Source organism: Pongo abelii, chromosome 19 (assembly GCF_028885655.2).
Source record: "Pongo abelii isolate AG06213 chromosome 19, NHGRI_mPonAbe1-v2.0_pri, whole genome shotgun sequence".
Classification (NCBI taxonomy): Eukaryota; Metazoa; Chordata; class Mammalia; order Primates; family Hominidae; genus Pongo; species Pongo abelii.
The window spans coordinates 49,969,090-49,993,454 of record NC_072004.2 but is presented as its reverse complement, the minus strand read 5'-3'; the positions used below and the strand labels follow the sequence as shown (position 1 = coordinate 49,993,454).

Below are 24,365 nucleotides of genomic sequence, written 5' to 3'. Positions count from 1 at the left end.
CAATGACTAATCTCTCTGTGTGCTCATTGGGCTGGCTCGTACATAAGCCTGGTTGCTGAGATAGCCCCTCCTGGTGTGCACACCTTCCACCTTCCCACCTCTCCTTGTTTTCTCCCCTTTTGAAGAGAGCTGAGGTATTCAGTACACAGTGAGGGCACAATGCTTTCAAGGAGCTTTCCTTCCCACTAAAAGTGGGAAGAGAGACCCCGCACAAACATACACATCATCAGGTTCTATAATGAAGAATAGAGCAGAGTAAAAGTGATGGCGAGGAGTACACAAAACACCTTTGTACTGTTTGATAGGACCCACCAAGAACAATTTTCTTTGGGAGGCAGAGGTGAGTGGTTCATCTGAGGTCAGGAGTTTGAGACCAGCCTGACCAACATGTATACAACATGGCGAAACCCTGTCTCCACTAAAAATACAAAAATTAGCTGGGCATGGTGGTGGGTGCCTGTAATCCTAGCTACTTGGGAGACTGAGGCAGGAGAATCGCTTAAGCCTGGGAGGCGGAGGTTACAGTGAGCCGAGATCATGCCATTGCACTCCATCCTGGGCAACAGAGCAAGACTCCCTCTGGAAAAAAAAATTAACAAGAATCTGATTAAAGTTCATATTAAACTTGTCACTTCCGGCATGGGAAACTGAGCCCCTCACACACTTTACAAACTGACCATTCTGCAAGTCAAAGCCATCAACTCTAGACAAAAATTTAAAATATAACTGAGAACTTGGATGACTACACAAAAATGGACAGATGTCAGAGGGACACTGAAAACTGGAACCAGCAACAGGCATTTAGGGAGTTCCTATTTTTTGTGGCCTTGGCCTAAGGGACGATGCCACAGGGTTGGCTAAACCTAACAGAAAGTTTGTGGGCTAGGCACCGTGGCTCATACCTGAAATCCCAGCACTTTGAAAGACTGAGGTGGGCAGATCACCTGAGGTCAGGAGTTTGTGACCAGTCTGGCCAACATGGTAAAACCCCATCTCTACTAAAAATACAAAAATTAGGCCAGGCGCAGTGGCTCACGCCTGTAACCCCAGCACTCTGGAAGGCTGAGGCAGGCAGATCACGAGGTCAGGAGATAGAAATCATCCTGGCCAACGTATTGAAACCCCGTCTGTACTAAAAAAAAAAAAAAATACGAAAATTAGCTAGGCGCGGTGGCCTGTGCCTGTAATCCCAGCTACTCAGGAGGCTGAGGCAAGAGAATCGCTTGAACCTGGGAGGCAGAGGTTGCAGTGAGCAGAGATCGTGCCACTGTACTCCAGCCTGGTGACAGAGCGAGAATCCATCTCAAAAAAAAGAAAAAAGAAAAAATTAGCCAGGTGAGGTGTCTCTACTAAAAATACAGAAATTAATTGGGCCTGGTGGTGCATGCCTGTAATCCCAGCTACCCAGGAAGCTGAGAGATGAGAATCGTTTGAACCTGGGAGGCAGAGGCTGCAGTGAGCCGAGATTGCACCATTGCACTCCAGCCTGGGTGATGGAGTGCAATGGAGGGCAACTCTGTCTCAAAAGAAAGAAAGGAAAGAGAGAGAGAGAAAGAAATTACCATTACCCGGCTTTCCTCCACATACAGGAGTTAGTCCTGTGTAGCAAATAGTTGTAGTTTGCATTTTGATGTAGACATAACTGTTTCATTTTTCAGAATTCTCAGTGAAAATTCTTTGACTGAATTACATAAGAATTCATCTGAAGGCCTGCTATCCCTCCAGGATTTGTAAGTTAATTAGTTAATCATATTTACGAGTTTACGCGTTTTCAGTCATATTATCTTTTTTTTTCTTTTTTTTTTTTTTTTTTTGAGACAGAGTCTCACTCTGTCGCCCAGGCTGGAGTGCAGTGACACGATCTCGGCTCATTGCAAGCTCCGCCTCCTGGGTTCCCGCCATTCTCCTGCCTCAGCCTCCCAAGTAGCTGGGACTACAGGCGCCCGCCACCACGCCCAGCTAATTTTTTGTATTTTTAGTAGAGACGGGGTTTCACCGTGTTAGCCAGGATGGTCTCGATCTCCTGACCTCGTGATCCACCCGCCTCGGCCTCCCAAAGAGCTGGGATTACAGGGGTGAGCCACCACGCCCGGCCTTTAGTCATATTATCTATAAAATTAATAAGGGATTTAAATTAGATAATCTCTAAGATTTCTTCCAGCAATAAAATTCTGCAATTCTTTAAGTTTCTACAGGGTCTCCACCCATCTCTAGCATTAACTACCTCCTATGCATTTTCAATTTTTAAACTATATAGACAAAATACAGAGAACTATTTCACATGGTAATAAGATCTGAACAGTGATTGACACCCATATGAACCTTGTTTTATAAAAAGTGTTCACGTACCATCTTCTTATATTCACTCTACAACCAATAGAGCAAATCTAATTTATGGTCTATTTTTAAATAGCCCATTAAGAATGGTTTTTACATTTTTGAAGGACTGTGATAGAAAAAGCAAAGAAACAAAGAGAAATATGCAACAGAGACCACATGTGGCCCACAAAGCCTAAAATATTTACTATCTGACCTTCCCAAAAAAAGATTTGAAAAAGTTGGTTTAGTAGAATGAAAGGAATTAAAGTTAACTCTGGATTGTTGCCAAAAGGAGAAGAAAATACAGGCCACCCACATTAATTTCAACATCATTAATCCAGAATTTTTTGGTAATTTAATCTGAATTACATTAACGTTTAAATATTAAATAGGCCAGGCCGAGTGGCTCATGCCTATAATCCCAGCACTTTTGGAGCCAAGACAGGTGGATCAGAGGTCAGGAGTTTGAGACCAGACTGGCCAACATGGTGAAACCCCATCTCTACTAAAAATACAAAAATTAGCCAGGTATGGTGGTGCGTGCCTGTAATCCCAGCTACTCAGGAGGCTGAGGCAGGAGAATTGCTTGAATTTGGGAGGCGGAGGTTGTAGTGAGCTAAGGTCATGCCACTGCACTCCAGCCTGGACAACAGAGTGAGACTCTGTCACAAAATATAATAATAATAAAATAAATAAATAAATATTGAAGACTAAGCAGCTGAAATATATAAATAATATTAACGCTACCAAGAGAATAGACTGGTATTAAGGATTTCATTTCAGGAATTGTTATATTAAAACAGATGTTTAAAATGATAGTTAAGTGGTATAGCTTGAAATGTTTACACTAATTAAGCACATATCAGAAATGCCCCAACTCTTCACTAATTACAAAATAACTATCTCCCTAACCCTGTTAGCAAGGAAGGGATACCTGCATAGTATTTCTGTCTGTTTAGAGATAAAAAGATACTATGTTCATTGCTATCAAAGCTTGATTTTTATCCTTTGTCCATGGTCCAGGGGCATGTATGTCATTAATCCTTATTAAGCTTATTAGTGATGCTCTTTTGCAAACAATATAAGCAGTACGGGTGCAAAGACACTGAGTGAAGGCCTGCTTTCTGCCCAACTGCTTAACATGCTTAAGATCTTTTAAACCATCAGAAACTTGTAAGGTCTTTGCTACTCTTAATGATTTTTAAAAATACCATCCATGAACTTAAAGGAATTACTGTTCTCATTGGTGTTTTTAAAGAAACAAACAAGCCTCTCTATACTGCTTTCTTCAGAACTGATTTTCAACTGATATATACGGGTATAGCCATATTGGTTGTTAAATACCGAAATATGTTCTTACTAGTTGGTAAAGAGCTGCCTTTGTAAGCTGTCTGCATGCCTGCCACAGCCTCACCTTTCCAACAGGAACTTCACTGCTGTACCTCCCCACAATCCAACAATTAAAAGGTTATCCCGAGGCATAGCAGGAGGCCTTTAGGACCCTTCTTCTTCACTAGGCTTGCATCCATACTGATTGCTGGTGCTTGGGTCATCCCTTCCATGTAACAATTTTGAATATCACCCTGACTTTCTGACTAATAGAGTAAATCGTTACTGTTTTATCAATGTTTGTGTTCTGCAATCTAGAGTATCAAATTGCTCTAGCTCACCTGTGTTACTTATCTGTATAGAATCAACATTCAGAGTTGCATTATTTCTGGATAAGCCCAGGATGCCATCATACTATAACACACTGCATTTTTTTCTCTATTTCTCTCAATGTTGACAGTGTGACCTAAGTTCTGTATTCTCTTGTTCCTTTCAGTTTTCTTTGCACCTCATAGGCCTCCAGATATCTCCTTGAAACCTTTGCTTTTTGAAGTACCAGCATCACTACAGAGTCAGTGTCTGTTGGCCAAGATTGGGTTTTCCACGAAATAGATGCTCAACTTCAACGTCCAAATGCCAGCGTGAACCACAGAGTAGTGACTGTGGGAAACGCTGGATTCTGCAAAACTGCCACCATCTCCAGACTGGTGGCCCTCAGCTGCCATGGTACAAGGATGAGACAGATCACCTCAGACAGCCCACATGCCTCCCCCAAATGTATGTTTCCTTTTCAAATAACTCCCTGCTTCATTGGCACTGAAGTTTTTCTGGCATATTTATATTAAGTCGTATATCCTTTTATTTTCTGATCTGTAAAACCTGACTTCCATGTGAGGACCTTTTTTGTTTTGTTTTGTTTTTTGAAACGGAGTCTCGCTCAGTCACCCAGGCTGGAGTGCAGTGGCGCGATCTCGGCTCACTGCAAGCTCCACCCCCTGGGTTCATGCCATTCTCCTGCCTCAGCCTCCCGAGTAGCTAGGACTACAGGTGCCTGCTGCCATGCCTGGCTAATTTTTATTTTTATTATTTTGTATTTTTAGTAGAGATGGGGTTTCACTGTGTTAGCCAGGATGGTCTCAATCTCCTGACCTTGCGATCCGCCTGCCTCGACCTCCCAAAGTGCTGGGATTACAGGTGTGAGACACCGCGCCCAGCCCATGTGAGGACTATTAATTCAGAGGTGAAGAGAGTAATTACCCACAAAATCAAATACCAGATAAAGGGGAATCGAGTAGGAGGAGGAAGTGAACAGCAGAAATAATACGTGACATACGATCACTGAACTTCACCTCAACTCAAAATGTCACACATTACTTTAGGCTTTTTTCCCTGCCATCTCCCATATCCACCCCCTTGCAGTTATCCAGAACTCTATTCAGTGACCAAGGAATTTACTGTACCAGTTGAATGAAAGAAGCCTAAATTCACTCCTACTGGTAGGGAGTTAAACGAGGACTACTTTTTCCTATTCCTCCTTCTTTTCAATAGCTATTAGCCATCAAATAACAACTTCTAATATTTACTTTAGTATCCATTTTTAAAGTATGATCTTATTCACAAATATAGTCTATAATTTCTACTAGTAAGAATACATTTTCTAAATAACAAGAACAAATTGAATTTTTAAAAAAACTTCAACAGTTTTATTGAGCTATAATTCACATACCATGTAATTCACCCATTTAAAGTTTCAATTCAGCATTTTTAGTATAATTCACAGGGTTGTACAGCAATCACCATAATCTAGCTTTAGACCATTTTCATCCCCCTAAAAGAAACTCATGCCTGTTAGCAGCCAATCCTCATTCTCCTCTTAAACCTCTATTTCCAGCCCCAGGTAACCACTGATTTACTTTCTGTCTCTATGGATTTTCCTATTCTGGACATTTCATATAAATAGAATCATACAAGATATGGTTTTTGTTTGTTTGTTTACTGGCTTCTTTGACTTAGCATAACATTTTCAAGGGTTATCCCCGTTCTAGCATGTATCGGTATCTTATTTCTTTTTATTGCTGAGTAATAGTTATTGAGTGGATATACTGTGCTTTATCTAGTCATCAGTTGGTGGGCATTTAGGTTGTTTCCACTTTTGGCTATTATGAATCATTCTTCTATGAATATTTGTGTACACGTTTTTGGGTGGACATTTGTTTTTACTTCTCTTAGGTATAGTCTTAGGAGCAGTATTGCTGGATCATAGAACAAATGGAATTTAGTCATTTTTCCTTTAAAGTTTTATGATTATCTGATGCAACCATCTAAATCTTTTTAATCCAGATGTGGATGCCAACAGAGAGCTGCCACTCACACAGCCACCTTCAGCCCACTCATCTATCACCAGCGGAAGCTGCCCAGGAACTCTGGAAATGCGCAGGAGGCTATGCAAAGACTAGTCTCACAAGTATGATACGATTCCCATGTTGGGGACATGGTAGTTCCATTTTAACATTAAGGAAGCAAAGATAGGGAGACCTTTGGCAAAGTGAACAAAAATACATAAAGGTACACCATGAGAGTGTGGAGGAAAGTTTCTCTTTCTTTACTATACCTAGAAAAATATTATGTTGGGATCAGAACCTTAGAGTTGGAAAGACCCTTAGAAATAAAATATTCTAGTGAATAAATAAAGAAGTTGAGACCCAAAGAAGTGGGTTGGTTGGTTTTGAGACTGAGTCTTGCTCTATTGCCCAGGCTGGAGTGCGGTGGTGCAATCTCGGCTCACTGCAACCTCTGCTTCCCAGGTTCAAGTGATTCTCGTTCCTCAGCTTCCCGAGTAGCTGTAGATGGAACTACAGGTGTGCGCTACCATGCCAGACTAATTTTTTTTTTTTGAGATGGAGTCTCGCTCTGTCGCCCAGGCTGGAGTGCAGTGGCATGATCTCGGCTCACTGCAAGCTCCGCCTCCCGGGTTCCTGCCATTCTCCTGCCTCAGCCTCCCGAGTAGCTGAAATTACAGGTGCCTGCCACCACGCCTGGCTAATTTTTTTGTATTTTTTAGTAGAGACGGGGTTTCACCGTGTTAGCCAGGATGGTCTCGATCTCCTGACCTCGTGATCCACCCGCCTCGGCCTCCCAAAGTGCTGGAATTACAAGCGTGAGCCACCGCGCCCGGCCCCATGCTAGACTAATTTTTGTATTTTTAGTAGAGACTGGATTTTGCCATGTTGGCCAGGGTGGTCTCAAACCCCTTACCACAGGTGATCTGCCCGCCTCGGCCTCCCAGAGTGCTGGGATTACAGGCATGAGCCACCGCGCCTGGCCAAAAGGGATAGTTTTACCCAACATCAGGGTATAAGTAATCAACAGTTTTTAATTTTCATTCCTAACTTAAAACTCTTCCTGCTATACTACACTGTCCATAATATCTTTTATACATTTGGGTTTGAAATTCATATTTTTCTCAAAATAACATAAGCACATAGAAAACCAAATAATGCTCAAAACCAGCAATTCTCTTCCTGTACCTCACCCAACTTCTCCCCAAAGGCAGCCACTTTTAACTCTTAAGGAAGTTTCTCTGATTTTCACCTCGATATTTCTAAATTCTACTTGTATACTGCTAAAACTTTTATTAATTTACATATTAACTATTGCTTCTTATTATAGATGATGGGAATTATAGCTCTTTTACCTTCCTTCTTCCTACCACCATCCCAATACAATTATTTCATGATTTTTGGCTGAACCATATTATAGTATTTTCAGTATTAATACTATGCAAATATAGTTCTCCCTGGAGCCAAGGGTAACATTTCCTTCTTAAACGACTTTGTTTTTCCTAGGGGTTTATGAAATGCCTCGTTTTAAAATTTGCTTATTTTTCTTCACACCATTGGCTAAGTCATTTCATAACCCTAATGTAGTTTTGTAAAATGTCTCTCAATACAATTTTCCACATTACCAGTTGCTTTTTTTCTTTTTAACCCGGCAGGCATCCATCTTTTTCTTTTCTTTTTTTTTCCTTTCTTTTTTTGACAAGGAGTCCGGCTTTGTCGCCAGGCTGGAATACAGTAGTGCGATCTCGGCTCACTGCAAACTCCACCTCCTGGGTTCAAGCGATTCTCCTGCCTCAGCCTCCCGAGTAACTGGGACTACCACGCCCAGCTAATTTTTTTTTTTTTTTTTTTTTTTTTTTTTTTTGTCTTTTTAGTAGAGATGGGGTTTCACGAGGCTTCCGTCTTAGAGCCCTCCGTCGAGCTTAGTCTGGACCGAGGACACTCTGAGGGCTTTCCACCTTGTTCTCCTTGAAGTTCCTGTCAGGAAACTTCTGTGTTTCATCTATGTCATATTCTTTCTCGATTTGATTCTTCATTTTGGTGGAACATATCCTCCAGTAGCTTCCTAACAAAAAAATGCATAGGACGTAAGTTTTTTGAGACTCACTGTTTCTAAAAGCATCTTTTTTCTATGCTCATACTTGCTTATTTGTTTGACACAGTATATCATTCTAGGGTAAAAATTATTTTTTCTCAATTTTGAAGGCATTGCTCCATTGTCTTGAGCTTCCAATATTGCTATTAAATACTCTGGTACTATTCTTATTCCCAATCTTTTATATATACCTTGTTTTCTCTCCGGAAGCTTTTAGAATCTTTTTTTTTTTTTTTTTTGAGACGGAGTCTCGCTCTGTCGCCCAGGCTGGAGTGCAGTGGTGCGATCTTGGCTCGCTGCAAGCTCTGCCTCCCGGGTTCACGCCATTCTCCTGCCTCAGCCTCCCAAGTAGCTGGGACTACAGGCGCCCCCCACCACGCCCGGCTAATTTTTTTGTATTTTTAATAGAGACGGGGTTTCACCGTGTTAGCCAGGATGGTCTCGATCTCCTGACCTCGTGATCCGCCCCCACCCCCGGCCTCCCAAAGTGCTGCGATTACAGGCGTGAGCCACCGCACCCGGCCTAGAATCTTATTTTTATCACCATTGTTCTTGGGTCTTTTTTCATTTATTCTGTTGGTACCTAGCAAACCTTGAGGATATTCTTTAATTCTGAGTAATGCTTTTGTATTATTTATGATAATTTCCTCACCACCATTTCCTCTATTTTCTCCTTCTACAACTCGTATTAGTCAAAAATTAGATTTCTGGCTGGGCACGGTGGCTCATGCTTGTAATCCCAGCAGTTTGAGAGGCCGAGGTTGGTGGATCATCTGAGATTAGGAGTTTGAGAGCAGCCTGACCAACATGGCAAAACCCTATCTCCAAAAAAATACAAAAATTAGCCAGGCGCAGTGGCAGGCGCCTGTAGTCCCAGCTACTCAGGAGGCTGAGGCAGGAGAATCATTTTAACCTGGGAGGTGGAGGCTGTAGTGATCCGAGTGGTTTCTCTAGGTTTTGAATCCATTGCTACCCTGTGGGAATACACACAGAATTCACAAGACAAGGAGAACTTGGCTTCTGTCTACAGAAGAATTAATGTGTATTATGGCTTAGTGCTACTTACATTATATTTGTTATATCATTTCTTCATTTTTACCTTAACCCTATGAGGTACATTATTATCTCATTTTACAGGGAAAGAAACAGTGGCTTCAGTGATTAATTTTTTCAAAATCATACTGTTAATAAATGTCAAAGCGAGGATTCAGAGTCAGTATTCTCCCCTATAAGGTGAATACTATTGTTATCCCCATTTTACAAATGAGGAAACAGAGGCTCTGAGATTAAATAACTTGCTTGAAACCATAAACTAGTACATGACTGAGTCAAGATTTAAACCGAGGCAGGCAGCCTCCAAGTCTATACTTTTAACCACTACGCGATGCTGCCTCTCTAGTGTGGCAGGAAGGATTTTTGTTTACTGCTATTCTGGAAAATCCATCCATCATTGATTGTGGCTTCAAAGCAAGAAAGTTATAATGAAGGTGTACCTTTCAGTCATTTTGCTGACCTAAAGTTCTTCAAAAAAGGTTTTTATGCAACTAGAAGCTCCCAACACATTAAACAAGTTATCACTGATTTACTGCTTAGATTAAGAAGCTAATGTATCGAAATGAGCTCATTTGAGGAAACAGCCAATTTTAAGAAGTGTCACAGAGATACAAAAAGCAAAGGTTTTTTTTTCCCCCCAAGGAAACCTATGTAAGAAAAAATTAAATGTCATCCTTGCCAAGAGACAAGTTCTGTACTATACTGGGGGGTGTCAAATGATCATGGTTCCCAAAATTGTTGCTGTCACTATTAAAGCTGTCAGCCAAAGAAGTAATCATTTCATTAATCCTATAATATTGAGCATTTTGAACATAATGTGGAAAAGTAAGCCAGAAACACACACACATACATACACAGAAAATGAAGAACAATAATGAAGAACAAGATTTTATTTGTGTTGTGGCGATTTTTTTTTTAATATTTACATTTAGGAGAAATGAGATCCAAACTAAACAACAAATACCCCATAGATGATGTTTTATAAAATTTGTCTAGGGCTTTTCTCTAAAAATTAACACTGAAGTTTTATTTTCAGACCCAGATTTCATCTACATTTGGGATACTGAATATGGGAAAACAGCCTTGTTGTTTATCGTTAATTTCCGTATTATTTTTATTTTCTACCTCTTCCACTAGAATAAGTCAGTGATTAAATGTTCACCACTGTATCCCCAGCTCCTACACAATGCATGACACATAAATATTTGAATGAAGAAACTCTGGTCAATTCTCTGTACTGAGTAATCTTTCAAAACATTTGTTTTTGCTACGTAAAGCCAGCAAATAGCTCCTCCTTGCCCTTGAATGAAATCCAAACTCTCTTCTTAAAATATCATATGAATTGTAATGAAAGGACCTTTGCTTTTGCCAGGACCAGATATTTTAGACCACACAATTCTTTGTGTGTGTGGGCGGGGGTGAGCGGGGCAGGGGCAAGGCGGATGTTGTCCTGTCTACTGTAGGATATTTAGAAGAACTATCCTTGACCTCTGTCTACTACCAATAGCACTCTCTCTACCCCTAGTTAAGACAACAAGAAATGTCTCCAGAAATTGCCAAATGTTTCCTGGGGAGCGAAACCAGTGCCAGTGGAAAACCCCTACCATGCCCTATCTTCCACCACTCCCCACTCACTTATACTCTAACCACACTGAAATTGATTTTAGTTCCTTGGAAGTAACAAGCTATGTCTTGCCTTAGGGCCTTTGCACACACAGTTTTCCTTTGCCTGGAAAACTACCACACCTTGGTTCACTCCTTGTCCTCCTTCATGTCTCAGCTTAAATATTGCTGCTTCTAAGAAGCTTTTTCTGACTCTCCTAAATTACCTTAAGGTGCTCCAGCTGTGTGTTGCCCCAGCACACTATATTTCCTCTCTTCTAGTACTTATCACACTATTATTATTACTTGTTTAATTGCCTCTGTTTCCTGCTAAACTGTGGAGGGCAGACAAGGGTCATAACTATATTATTCATTGTTATAGCTCCAGAACCTAGCACAATGCCTGGCATACAATGTTCAATTAATATTTGTAAATGAGTGAAAATGCCAGTATTTTCCATTAGGAAATCTTGCAGCATTCAGCTGGGTGCTTATACATAATAGTGGTTCTCGACCAATTTATAAGGTCAAATCAGAATCAGATTCATGTGCCCCAGGAATGAATCTTGTTAGAGAATATGGAATTCCACCAATCCTCTGAGACAGAGTTTCATAAACTGGGGATTGAATGTACGTAGACTGTTTATATTGTGCCAGATCTGCTTCTCTAGGAATGCCAGATGAACTAAACAAATTAGCCACTTTTCTTTAAAATTTGTATTTGGTATTGGCCCTAACCTCCTTTGGCTCAAGTAATCAGTAATCTATACTTGAATAGTAACAATCAGCATACAGCTATTTAGATCTAGAATTATAACAAAGCTAAGCATTACTCTGAACTCTGCTACAGTTAAACAACAGGGCTCTTACTACCAGCCACTGAAGCTTACTATAAAGCCTAAATCAAAACAGTGTGTTACTAGTACACAAATAGACAATAGACAAGCGGAATGGAACAAAAAGTTCAGAATTAGACCCAAGGACATGCAACACTTAGTGTATGACAAAGGTGGCATTTCAGATCATTGGGATAAAGGCGGACTTTTTAATTAAATGAGCTGAGACAACTAAGTAACCATACAGATAACTCGTATCTCACACCATGCTCAAGAATACACAAATGGATTGAGGATCTAAAGGATCTAAATATCTAAAAATAAAACCATGTAACTAATGGAAGAAAACTCAGTAAATTTTTCTTTAACCTTGGTGAAGAGAAAAGCTTTCTAAGATCTAAATCTAGAGGAATAGAAGAAAAGATTGACAACTTGGCCACATGAAAAAATTTTACCAGCCTGGACAACATAGTAAGACCCTGTTTCTACAAAAAAAAAAAAAAATTAGCCAAGCGTAGTGGCGCATGCCTATAGTCCCCAGCTTCTAGGGAGGCTGAGGTGGAAGAATTGTTTGAGCCCAAGAGGTAGGGGCTGCAATGAGCCAAGATCATGCCACTGCACTCCAGCCTGGGTGATAGAGTGAGACTCTGTCTCAAAAAATAAAAAATAAAACTTTTAATGTTGCATGACCAAAAAAATACCATAAACAAACTCAAAAGACAAAGACAACTGATAAACTGAGGTAAAATATTGACAAAATACCTCAAAAGTACAGGCAACAAAAGGAAATACAGACAAATGGGATTACATCTAAACTAAAAACCTTCCGCACAGCAAAGGAAACAATTAACAAAGTGAGGAGACAATCCACCGAATGGGAGAAAATATTTGCAGACCATACATCTAATAAGGAGTTAATATCCAAAATGTAAAAGAAACTCAAACAATTCAACAGCAAGAAAACAGCTTGATTAAAAAATGGGCAAATGACCTAAACAGACGTTTCTCAAAAGAAGGCATACAAATGGCCAATAGGTACATGAAAAAAAATGCTCAGTGTAACTAATCATTAGGAAAATGCAAATTAAACCACAACGAGATATAATCTCACACCAATTAGAATGGCTTTTACCAAAAAGATGAAAGATAAGTGTTGGCAAGAATGTGGAGAAAAGGGAACTCTTTACTTTGTTGGTGGGAATGTAAATTAGTACAGCCATTATCGAAAACAGCGTGGACATTCCTCAAAAAACTGAAAAAAGAACTATCACATAATCCAGTAATCCTGCTTCTAATTATATATCCAAAGAAACAGAAATCAATGTCAAAGGGATACCTGCACTCCCATGTTCATGACAGCATTATTCACAGTAGCCAAGCTATGGAACCAACCTGAACCAACCAAGCTGAATGGATTTTTTAAATGTATTATTTTTTAAAAAGCAGTTTGGAAATTTCTCAAAGAACTTAAAACAGAGCTACCATTCAACCCAGCAATCCCATTACTGGGTGTATACCCAAAGGAATATAACTTGTTCTACCATAAATACATGTGTGCATGTGTTCATCACAGCACTTTTCACAATAGCAAAGCCATGGAATCAACCTAGATGCCCAACAGTGGTGGCCTGGATAAAGAAAATGTGGTACATATACACTATGGAATATTGTGCAGCCATAAAAAAGGAATGAAATCATTCATGTCCTTTGCAGCAACATGGATGCAACTAGAGGCCATCATCCTTAGCAAATTAAAACAGGAACAGAAAACTAAATACTGCGTGTTCTCACTAAGAAATGGGGGCTAAACATAGAGTACCCATGGACACAAAGAAGAGAACAACAGACACTGGGGCTCACTTAAGGGTGGAGAGTAGGAAGAGGGTGAGGATCAAGAAACTACCTATCAGGGGCCGGGCACGGTGGCTCATGCCTGTAATCCCAGCACTTTGGGAGGCCCAGGTGGGTGGATCATCTGAGGTCAGGAGTTTGAGACCAGCCTAGCCAGCATGATGAAACCCCATCTCTACTAAAAATATAAAAATTAGCCGAGCGTGGTGGTGGGCGCCTGTAATCCCAGCTAGGCAGGAGGTTGAGGCAGGAGAATCTCTTGAACCTGGGAAGCAGAGGTTGCAGTGAGCCAAGATGGAGCAACTGCACTCCAGACTGGGCGATGGGGCAAGACTCCATCTCAAAAAAAAAAAGAAAGAAAGTAAAAAGCAACTACCTATCAGGTACTATGCTTACTACATGGATGACAGTCATTTGTACACCAAACCCCACACAATGTACCCATGTAACAAACCTGCCCATGTACTCCCTGAACCTAAAATAAAAGTTGGAATAAAAAATAAACAGAATTTTAAAATGTGATATGTGTATGGATATGTGTGTGTGTGTGTGTGTTAGTAATGAACAGACTCCACAATAAAGGACTCAAAGTGAGTAATCAGCATCTAACTTGGCACTGTTTCTTGGGTCTCCTTTGCAATCAGCCCTACTGTATTCAGAAATGCCAGCAGCCATTTCACAAACCCAGGTGGTCACACAGGCCCCACTGCCTCCATTCCCACCACTATGGCCAGTTGAAGTGACACACGCAACACATCTTCCCTGGCCAGGGCCGTCGGAGAGCAACAATAGATGTTCAGTGTAGACAGAACAGCCTTCTATGGGAAGATGGTGCCATCTAGGACTTTTATTGCTAGAGAGAAGTCAATGTCTGCCTTCAAAGCTTCAAAAGACAGGCTGACTCTCTTGTTAGGGGCTAATGGAGCTGGTGACTTTCAGTTAAAGCCAGTGTTCATTTACCACTCCAAAAATTCTAGGGCCCTTAAGAATGATGCTAAATCTACTCTATCTGTGCTCTATAAATGAAACAACAAAGAACAGCACATCCATTTACAGCATGGATTACTGAGTATTTTAAGACCACTGTTGAGATCTATTCAGAAAAAAGGATAACTTTCAAAATACTACTCCTCATGGACTGTACATCTAGTCACCTAAGCGCTCTGATGGTGACGTACAAGGAGATTATTGTTGTTGTCATGCCTGCTAACACAACATCCGTTCTTTAGCCCATGGATCAAGGAGTAATTTTACTTTTAAGTCTTGTAATTTAAGAAACACATTTCATAAGGCTAGAGCTGCCATAGATAGTAATTGTTCTGATGGATCTGGGCAAAGTAAATTGAAAAGGAGTTTCTTTTTTTTTTTTTTTTGAGACGCAGTCTTGCTCTGACACCCAGGCTGGAGTGCAGTGGCATGATCTCAGCTCACTGCAACCTCCACCTCCCGGGTTCACACCATTCTCCTGCCTCAGCCTCCCGAGTAGCTGGGACCACAGTCACCCGCCACCACGCCTGAGTATTTTTTTTTTTCTTTGTATTTTTAGTAGAGACAGGGTTTCACCATGTCAGCCAGGATCGTCTCAATCCCCTGACCTTGTGATCCACCCACCTTGACCTCCCAAAGTGCTGGGATTACAGGCGTGAGCCACCGTGCCTGGCCTGAAAAGGATTTTCAAGATTTTCATCCGGAAAGGATTTACCATTCTAGATGCCATTAAGAAGATGTGATTCATAGGAGGTCAATATCAACATTACTAGGAATTTGGAAGAAATTGATTTCAACCATCATGGATGACCTTGAGAGGTTCAAGACTTCAGTGGAGGAAGTAACTGCAGATGTGGCAGAAATAGTAAGAGAACTAGAATTACAAGTGGAGCCTGAAGATGTGACTGAATCGTTATCATCTCATGATACAACTTGAATGGATGTGGAGTTGCTTCCTATGGAAGAGCAAAAAAAGTGGCTTAAGATGGAATCTACACTTGGTGAAGATGCTGTGAGCATTGTAAAAATAACAATAAAGGATTTAGAATATTACATACGCCCTGGAAAGGGGGCTGAAGCCAGGGAGCCAAGCAGTGTTGCTCAGCGGGTGCCACTCCCACAGAGCCCAGCTAGCTGAGAACCAATGGCTTGAAATTCTCACTGCCAGCACAGCAGTCAGGAGTCTACCTGGGACAATGGAGCTCAGTTGGGGGAGGGGCGGTCACCATAACCAAGGCTTCAGTAGGCAGTTTTCACCTGACAGTGCTAAGGAGACTAGGAGGTTTGGACTGGGCGGAATTCACCACAGCGCAGCAAAGTGGCTGTGGCCAGACTGCTTCTCTAGATTCCTCTTCACTAGGCAGGGCATCTCTGCAGGAAACGTGGCAGCTCCAGTCAGGGGCTTACAGATAAAACTCTCATCTCCCTGGGACAGAGTACCTGGGTGAAGGGGCGGCTACAGTCACAGCTTCAGTGGACTGAATCTTTCCTGCCTGACAGCTCTAAAGAGAGTGGCTGATCCTCACAAGGGGGATTCTCCCAGCACAGCGCACCAACTCTGCTAAGGGACAGACTGCCTCCTTCAGTGGGTCCCTGACCCCCGTGCCTCCAGACTGGGAGAGACCTCCCAACAGGGGTTGACAGACACCTCATACAGGAGAGCTCCGGCTGGTATCAGGCCGGTGCCCCTCTGGGATGAAGCTTCCAGAGGAAGGAACAGGCAGCAATCTTTGCTGTTCTGCAGCCTCCACTGGTGATACCCGGGTAAACAGGGTCTGGAGTGGACCTCCAGCAAACTGCAGCAGACCTGCAGAAGAGGGACCTGACTGTTAGAAGAAAAACTAACAAAGAGAAAGCAGCAACAACAACAACATCAACAAAAACAACCCTCAACAAAACCCCATCCAAAGGTCATCAGCCTCAAAGATCATAAATCCACAAAGATGAGGAAAAACCAATGTAAAAACGCTGAAAATTCCAAGAACCAGAATGCCTCTTCTCCTCCAAATGATCACAACACCGCTCCAGCAAGGGCACAAAACTGGATGGAGAATGAGATTGATGAATTGACAGAAGTAGGCTTCAGAAAGTGGGTAATAGCAAACTCCTCTGAGCTAAAGGAGCATGTTCTAACCCAATGCAAGGAAGCTAAGAACCTTGATAAAAGGTTACAGGAACTGCCAACTAGAATAGCCAGTTTAGAAAGGAACATAAATGACCTGATGGAGCTGAAAAAAACAGCACGAGAACTTCGTGAAGCATACACAAGTATCAATAGCCAAAGTGATCAAGTGGAAGAAAGGATATCAGAGATTGAAGACCATCTTGCTGAAATAAGGCATGCAGACAAGATTAGAAAAAAAAAGAGTGAAAAGGAATGAAAAAAACTTCCAGGAAGTATGGGACTATGTGAAAAGACCAAACCTACAATTGATTGGTGTACCTGAAAGTGGCAAGAAGAATGCAACCAAGTTGGAAAACACACTTCAGGATATTATCCAGGAGAACTTCCCCAACCTAGAAAGACAGGTCAACATTCAAATTCAGGAAATACAGAGAACACCATAAAGATACTCCCTGAAAAGAGCAACCCTAAGACACATAATCGTCAGATTCTCCAACATTGAAATAAAGGAAAAATGTTAAGAGCAGCCAGAGAGAAAGGTCAGGTCACCTACAAAGGGAAGCCCATCAGACTGACAGCAGATCTCTCAGCAGAAACCCTACAAGCCAGAAGAGAGTGGGGGCCAATATTCAACATTCTTAAAGAGGCCAGGTATGGTAGCTTACGCCTGTAATCCCAGCACTTTGGGATCACCTGAGGTCAGGAGTTCGAGACCAGCCTGGTCAACATGGTGAAACCCCGTCTCTACCAAAAATACAAAAAACTAGCCAGGCGTGGTGACTTGTGCCTGTAGTCCCAGCTACTTGGAGGCTGAAACATGAGAATCGCTTGAAACACGAGAATTGCTTGAACCCAGGAGGCAGACATTGCAGTGAGCCAACGTAGCGCCACTGCACTCCAGCCTGGGTAACAGAGCGAGACTCCATCTCAAAAAAAAAAAAAAAAAAAAAAAATTCTTAAAGAAAAGAATTTTCAACCCAGATTTTCACATCCATCCCAACTAAGCTTCATAAGCAGAGGAGAAATAAAATCCTTTCCAGACAAGCAAATGCTAAGGGATTTCATCACCACCAGGCCTGCCTTGCAAGAGCTCCTGAATGAAGCACCAAATATGGAAAGGAAAAACCAGTACCAGCCACTGCAAAAATACACCAAAATATAAAGACCAGTGATACTATGAAGAAACTGCGTCAACTAGTGTGTAAAATAACCAGCTAGAATCGTGATGACAGGATCAAATTCACACAACATTCAGCCAAGAGCACAGATGGTTTTTTAAATGAAACAGTAAAAGAATGCTTTGTCTAAATATCACAATTTTTTTTTTTTTTTTTTTTTTTTTCTTGAGACAGAGTCTTGCTCTGTCACCCAGGCTGGAGTGCAGTGGTACGATCTTGGCTCACTGCAAGCTCCGCCTCCTGGGTTCACGCCATTCTCCTTGCTCAGCCTCCCTAGTAGCTGGGACTACAGGCGTCCGCCAGTACGCCCCACTAATTTTTTTTTTTATTATTTCTAGTAGAGACAGGGTTTCACCGTGTTAGCCAGGATGGTCTTGATCTCCTGACCTCCTGATCCACCGCCTTGGCCTCCCAAAGTGCTGGGATTTTAGGCGTGAGCCACCGTGCCCGGCCTAAATATCACCATTTTTATCTTTAAAATGATATCTTCTTACTTTAGGATTTTACAGCTGATTTGCTCAGCTGTGCTTAGCCTCAACGTGTGGAATCAACTGAAGTGAAACATGATGAAAGTTTACATTGATTTAGAGGTTCACTGTTTGCTTTTTAGCAAGGGAGATTTGTACCCAGGTAGACATACCCCGTGGCATTCACTGTTCATTGAAACGACAGATCAATTGCTGACAAGCTTTCTCTTTAGGTTCCTTACGTTGTGTTTAAGATAGGTAAAATGAAATAGGTAAAATAATCACCAATCTATCTAAAGAAGAGAGTGGAGATTTTTAAAATGCAACCTCTGATTTCCAGTTTCCATATGGTGCTCAGACTTCACTGCTTCGCTCACAAGCAATTCCTATCTTCAGCTTTATATATGTAGTAACATTTTCTGTGGTGTTTTTTTTTTTCCTCTTTAATGAGAAGGATTTCAGGTGTTTATGCATGATGTGGCTTATTCAAGAATAAAGGGAAAAAGAGAAAGAGGAAAGAGGAATCCATGGATTAAAAGATTTAAAAGACATCGACTAATCATAATATGTGCATCTTATTTCGATCTTGATTTAATCAACTTTAGAAAATGCTTTTTGACATAAAACAGTAGAAAATTTGAACACTGACTGAATATATAATGATATTAAAGAACAATTGTTTTAATGTGTGACCAATGCTTGATAAAGAAGAACCCAACAGCAAAATCTATTATTAGAGAAGGCTGTGGAATATGAGAGAAACAGACTGTGCTGGGAATCCTAACCCTGGCGCGGCCATCAGTGTGCTGTGGCCTTGGCTGAGTCCCTTTCCCTGCCCAGACCTTGGTTTTCCCATCTATGAAATGAAGGAGGGGACTCAAGGGGCCTGTTTAACTCTGGCTTTCTTATGCTTTGTCCTCCTGTCATGGGCAGCCATGGAGCCTTTAACTCAGGGCCTGTATCAATGCCACCGTGCATCCGCGAGAGTGTAAAATGGGCAGAAGACGGCTTGATGAGCACAAGCCCAGAGCTGTTGGCTTCTGCAGAACCCAGAACAGGAAGGGTCACCTCCCTGAGGCACCTGGCCTGGAGAATCAACGGCCTGATCCCAGGTGAGCCAGGTCAAAGCCAAGGGGAAGGAGAGAAACTGCTGGAGGACTTCCTCTCACAAACCATGGGCATGTGTTATCTGCTCACCAGGATGCTTTGACTGTGTTCTGATGCCTGAGAACTTCTGGTGAGTTTCCTGAGCCTCCATCCTGGTCTGGTCACCTTCTCAGGACTCCAGCTGAGTTGGGCTGCATGTGACAGACCTCTGTGTGTGCAAATGAACAATGTCACTGGATTGCTACATCACTGACCCTTCAATTCCTTGTTGCTGGCCTCTGCCCACCTGCCTTTCAGATACCGTCATCAAGTATCATCCTTAACACAGAACCTCACACATTGTAAGTGCTCCATGTAAAGCAGTGAAGGGGTGGAGAGGGGAACCTCCCTCCTGGACTATCATAGATGCTTAACATTCTCTTGAAGCCTGACAAGCTTTCTCCAGAAGGCTGAACTACAATGGTCACCATCTGCTACCAACACCAACCAGTTTAACACATGAACTAAATAACCAAGAAAGAAAAACACTTCCGTTTAAGTGGGTACTAGAGAGCAGTAGCTAGATCCATACGTTAGTGTCAAATCTGGATTCAAATCGTGCACTGCCTCCTATCAGCTCTGTGACTTTGGGCGTTTCTTTACTTCTCTGCAGCTTATTCAGTAAGAATGCTGTGAAGATGAGATTATTTCCTTCATACAGTGTTTGGCATTGTGCCTCACCCACTGGGAGGGCTCAGTATGTGTCCACAATTGCTTTTCTTTTTTTTTTTTTTTTGAGACTGTGTCACTCTCACACCCAGGCTGTAGTGCAATCATAGCTCACTGCAGCCTCAAACTCCCAGGCTCAAGGGATCCTCTTGCCTCAACCTCAGGAGTAGCTGCGACTACAGGCCACCACACCTAGCTAATTTTTGTAATTTTTTGTAGAGATGGGGCCTCGCCATGTTGCGCAGACTGGTCTTGAATTCCTGGGCTCAAGTGATCCACCCACCTTGGCCTCCCAAAGTGTTGGGATTACAGATGTGAGCTGCGCCTGGCCCTTTAGGCATTTGTTAACCTCTCTGAAATTTATTTTGTTTCTTGTTGTTGTTTTTTTTTTGAGACGGAGTCTCGCTCTGTCTCCCAGGCTGGAGTGCAGTGGCGCGATCTCGGCTCACTGCAAGCTCTGCCTCCCGGGTTCACGCCATTCTCCTGCCTCAGCCTCCCGAGTAGCTGGGACTACAGGCACCCGCCACCACGCCCAGCTAATTTTTTGGATTTTTAGAAGAGACGGGGTTTCACCATGTTAGCCAGGATGGTCTCGATCTCCTGATCTCATGATCCACTTGCCTCGGCCTCCCAAAGTGCTGGGATTACAGGCGTGAGCCACCGCGCCCGGCCACCTCTCTGCAGTTTATTTACTAAGAGTGCTGTGAAGATGAGATGACTGCCTGCATAGAGTGTTCTGCATCATGCCTCACACACTGGGATGGCTCAATGTATGTTCACAATTTGCTTTTTTTCTTTTTCTTTCTTTTTTTCTTTTTTTCTTTGAGACGGAGTCTTACTCTGTCACCCAGGCTAGAGTGCAGTGGTGTGATCTCGGCTCACTGCAACCTCCGCCTCCCAGGTTTAAGTGATTCTCCTGCCTCAGCCTCCCAAGTAGCTGGGATTACAGGCACACGCCACCACACCTAGCTAATTTTTGTATTTTTAGTAGGGATGGGGTTTTGCCATGTTTGTCAGGCTGGTCTCGAGCTCCTGAGCTCAAGTGATCCACCCACCTCAGCCTCCCAAAGTGCTGGGATTACAGGCCTGAGCCACAGCGCCCAGCCCACTATTGCTTTTTTCGGGGAAGCTTCCATTGCAGCACCCTAAGGGGGCTCCACCATCAAATTTCCCTACCCCTCAATTGAACCTTCTCTCCTTTCCCTCTATCTTATAAAAATGACCTTTCAGTGTGTCGTTTTCTCAGTGACATGCTAACCTGTGATGTTGCAGCGTCTGATGATGCAACTTTGACAGGCTTTATAATCGTGGATTTCAGGCAAGCTGGGAGGCCTTCCAAAGGCCCTTGAGAACCACAAGTTTTTGTTTGTTTGTTTGTTTTTTGAAACCAAGTCTCACTCTTGTCGCCCAGGCTGGAGTGCAGTGGTGCGATCTCAGCTCACTGCAATCTTCACCTCCTGGGCTCAAGCAAATCTCCTGCCTCAGCCTCCTGAGTAGCTGGGACTACAGGCATGTGCCACCACGCCCAGCTAATTTTTTGTATTTTTAGGAGAGATGGGGTTTTGCCATGTTGGCCAGGCTGATCTCGAACTCCTGACCTCATGTGATCCCCCTGCCTGGGTCTCCCAAAGTGTTGGGATTACAGGCGTGAGCCACTGTGCCCAGCCTGAGAACCACAACTCTTTGGTGACATCTGCAATCCTCCACATCAGCCCTGCAGATAACAGACAGGGAACTATGGCTGCTGCCTCACAGGAGTCAGGATATCCTTTTAAAAAGAAATGGTATCGCCGGGCACCATGGCTCACACCTGTAATCCCAGCACTTTGGGAGGCCGAGGCAGGGCAGATCACCTGAGGTCGGGAGTTCGAGACCAGCCTGACCAACATGGAGAAATCCCGTCTCTACTAAAAATACAAAATTAGCCGGGCTTGGTGGTGCATGCTTGTAATCCCAGCTACTCGGGAGGCTGAGGCAAGAGAATCGCTTGAACCCAGGGGCGGAAGTTGCGGTGAGCCGAGATCGTGCCAATGCACTCCAGCCTGGGCAACAAGAGCGAAACTCCATCTCAAAAAAAAAAAAAACAAAAAAAAATCTGGGAGCACAAGGAGCTCTCCCAGTGTTGGGGGACCAACAAGGTGGAATCAGGAGCCAGAGACCAGGGCCCAAGTCCCAGCTGTAACTGAGTATTATGGGGGTATTAACGCCCACCGCCCACCGCCCAGGTTAGGGAGCACCGAGCAGAGAATTCTAAGTATTCAAGCCCTGAAACGCCCACTTCCTCTACCTGAGTCCCTGCTGTCCTCTAGCGTCCACTGGATAAATTGCACAGCACGCTGGCCTGAAGAAGGGGAAGTGGGAGATGCTTTTCCCCACTTCTGAATCCACCTGATGCTGTGGTTCTCAACCATACCCACCCATAACTTCCTTTTCATAAAATATATTTTGTATAATTACAGTAATTTTTAAACATTTTAGGCAGGTGTATTGAGGTATTGACATATAATAAACTGTGCATATATAGAGATTACAATTTGGTAACATGTGACCCTTGGTATACACCTGAAATCATTATCACAATCAAGATAGTGAATATATCCATCCCCACAAAAAGTTTCCTTGTTGCCGTTGGTGATCCTGCTTCCTGCTCTTTCTACCTCCCCACCCCCAAGCAACTACTGATCTGCTTTCTTTTTTTCTTTTCTTTCTTTTTTTTTTTTTTTAAGATGGAGTCTTGCTCTGTCTCCCAGGCTGGAGTGCAGTGGCATGATCTTGGCTCACTGCAACCTCCACCTCCTGGGTTCAAGTGATTTTTGTGCCCCAGCCTCCCGAGTAGCTGGGATTACAGGTGCGTGCCAACAGGGCTGGCTAATTTTTATATTTTTAGTAGAGACAGGGTTTCACTCTGTTGACCAGGCTGGTCTGGAACTCCTGACCTCAAGTGATTCGCCCACCTCAGCCTCCTAAAGTGCTGGGATTACAGGTGTGAGCCACCGTACCCTGCCCTGATCTGCTTTCTATCATCATAGGTTAGTTTATATTTTCCAGTGCTTTCTAGAAATGGAATCATACCGTGTGTACTCTTTTTTGTCAAGCTTCTTTCACTCAGTATAATTATTTTGAGATTTATCCATGTTGTTTTGTGTGGCAATAGTTCATTACTTTTAAAAATTTTAGTTGTAGTTTTTGTGGGTATATAGTAAGTGTGTATATTTATGGGGCACCTGAGATGTTTTGATACAGGCATACAATACATAATAAAGACATCATGGAGAATGGGGTATCCATCCCCTCAAGCATTTACCCTTTGTGTTAAATATTTCATGGCAAACTTATCTTGGGGTAAACACTGCAGCTGCAGGTGCCACCAGTGAGTATTCTCTGGGCAAACAGAAAAAGGGTTAAACAAATCACATTACACATTACTCTAAAATTTGTATCTATGTCTAGCCCTCAGACAAACCATGATGCCTATTCTTTACATTGGCAACGAGGTAGTCACTGAATGCTAGAATTATGAATTTAAATTTAATAAAAATTAATCAAGTTTTCAAAAATCAAAATAAAATGGATTATTTCAATCATTTTGATGTAAAAATTTGACTAATTCTAATTTGTATGTTGCCTTTTGGTTTAGTAGATACTTTTCAATATTTGAAAAGAAAACTAACTTTTGGGAAGACATTCCTGATAAAATTAAATTTTTTACATAAACATAATTTTGATGAAAATATTAAGATATTTGTACTTTGAATATGATTGTTTTAATCCTCACATGTATTTTCAAATCTTGATAATAATAACATAATGACCGATTTTGCTGAAAGAAAGATAAGAAAAATACATTTCATGGAATAGTTTCAGTAATTTATAAATTCCATATATCTTTATTACTCATCCCAATATTGTCAACCCATCAACAGAGCACCCAGACGTGTGCAATAACCATGAAATTTCATGATATTTGACATTTTGCTAACTTTCTGTCATATACAAATCATAGCTCCATACATATTTTAAAATTTTATCCTTTTAAAGGCATATTTGTCAGAGGATGAGGATAGGACATACTTTAACATACATAACATAACATAGTCAGCCGGGCATGGTGGCTCACACCTGTAATCCTAGCACTTTGGGAGGCTGAGGCAGGCAGATTGCCTGAGCTCAGGAGCTCAAGATCAGCCTGGGCAACAAGGTGAAACCCCGCCTTTACTAAAATACAAAAAAAAAATTAGCCAGGCATGGCGGCATGCACCTGTAGTCCCAGCTACTCGGGAGGCTGAGGCAGAATTGCTTGAACCCAGGAGGCAGAGGTTGCAGGGAGCCAAGATCACTCCAGAGTGAGACTCCATCTCTACAAAAAAAA

The 24,365-nt window shown here is 42.2% G+C and overlaps 1 long non-coding RNA gene across 2 annotated transcripts in view; it reads right to left on the bottom strand.

The window, feature by feature from the left end:
• The window catches only part of LOC129051342 (uncharacterized), a 76,333-nt gene that overhangs the window by 11,958 nt on the left and 40,010 nt on the right, over positions 1-24,365 (bottom strand). The window contains exons 4-6 of one of the 2 annotated variants that reach the window (XR_010138239.1): positions 19,379-19,496; positions 18,509-18,662; positions 7,613-8,052 (exon numbers count right to left, since the gene is read on the bottom strand). This is a non-coding gene — a long non-coding RNA (uncharacterized LOC129051342). The remainder of the gene's footprint in view (positions 1-7,612; positions 8,053-18,508; positions 18,663-19,378; positions 19,497-24,365) is intronic. The other variant, XR_008515514.2, reaches the window with a different exon arrangement.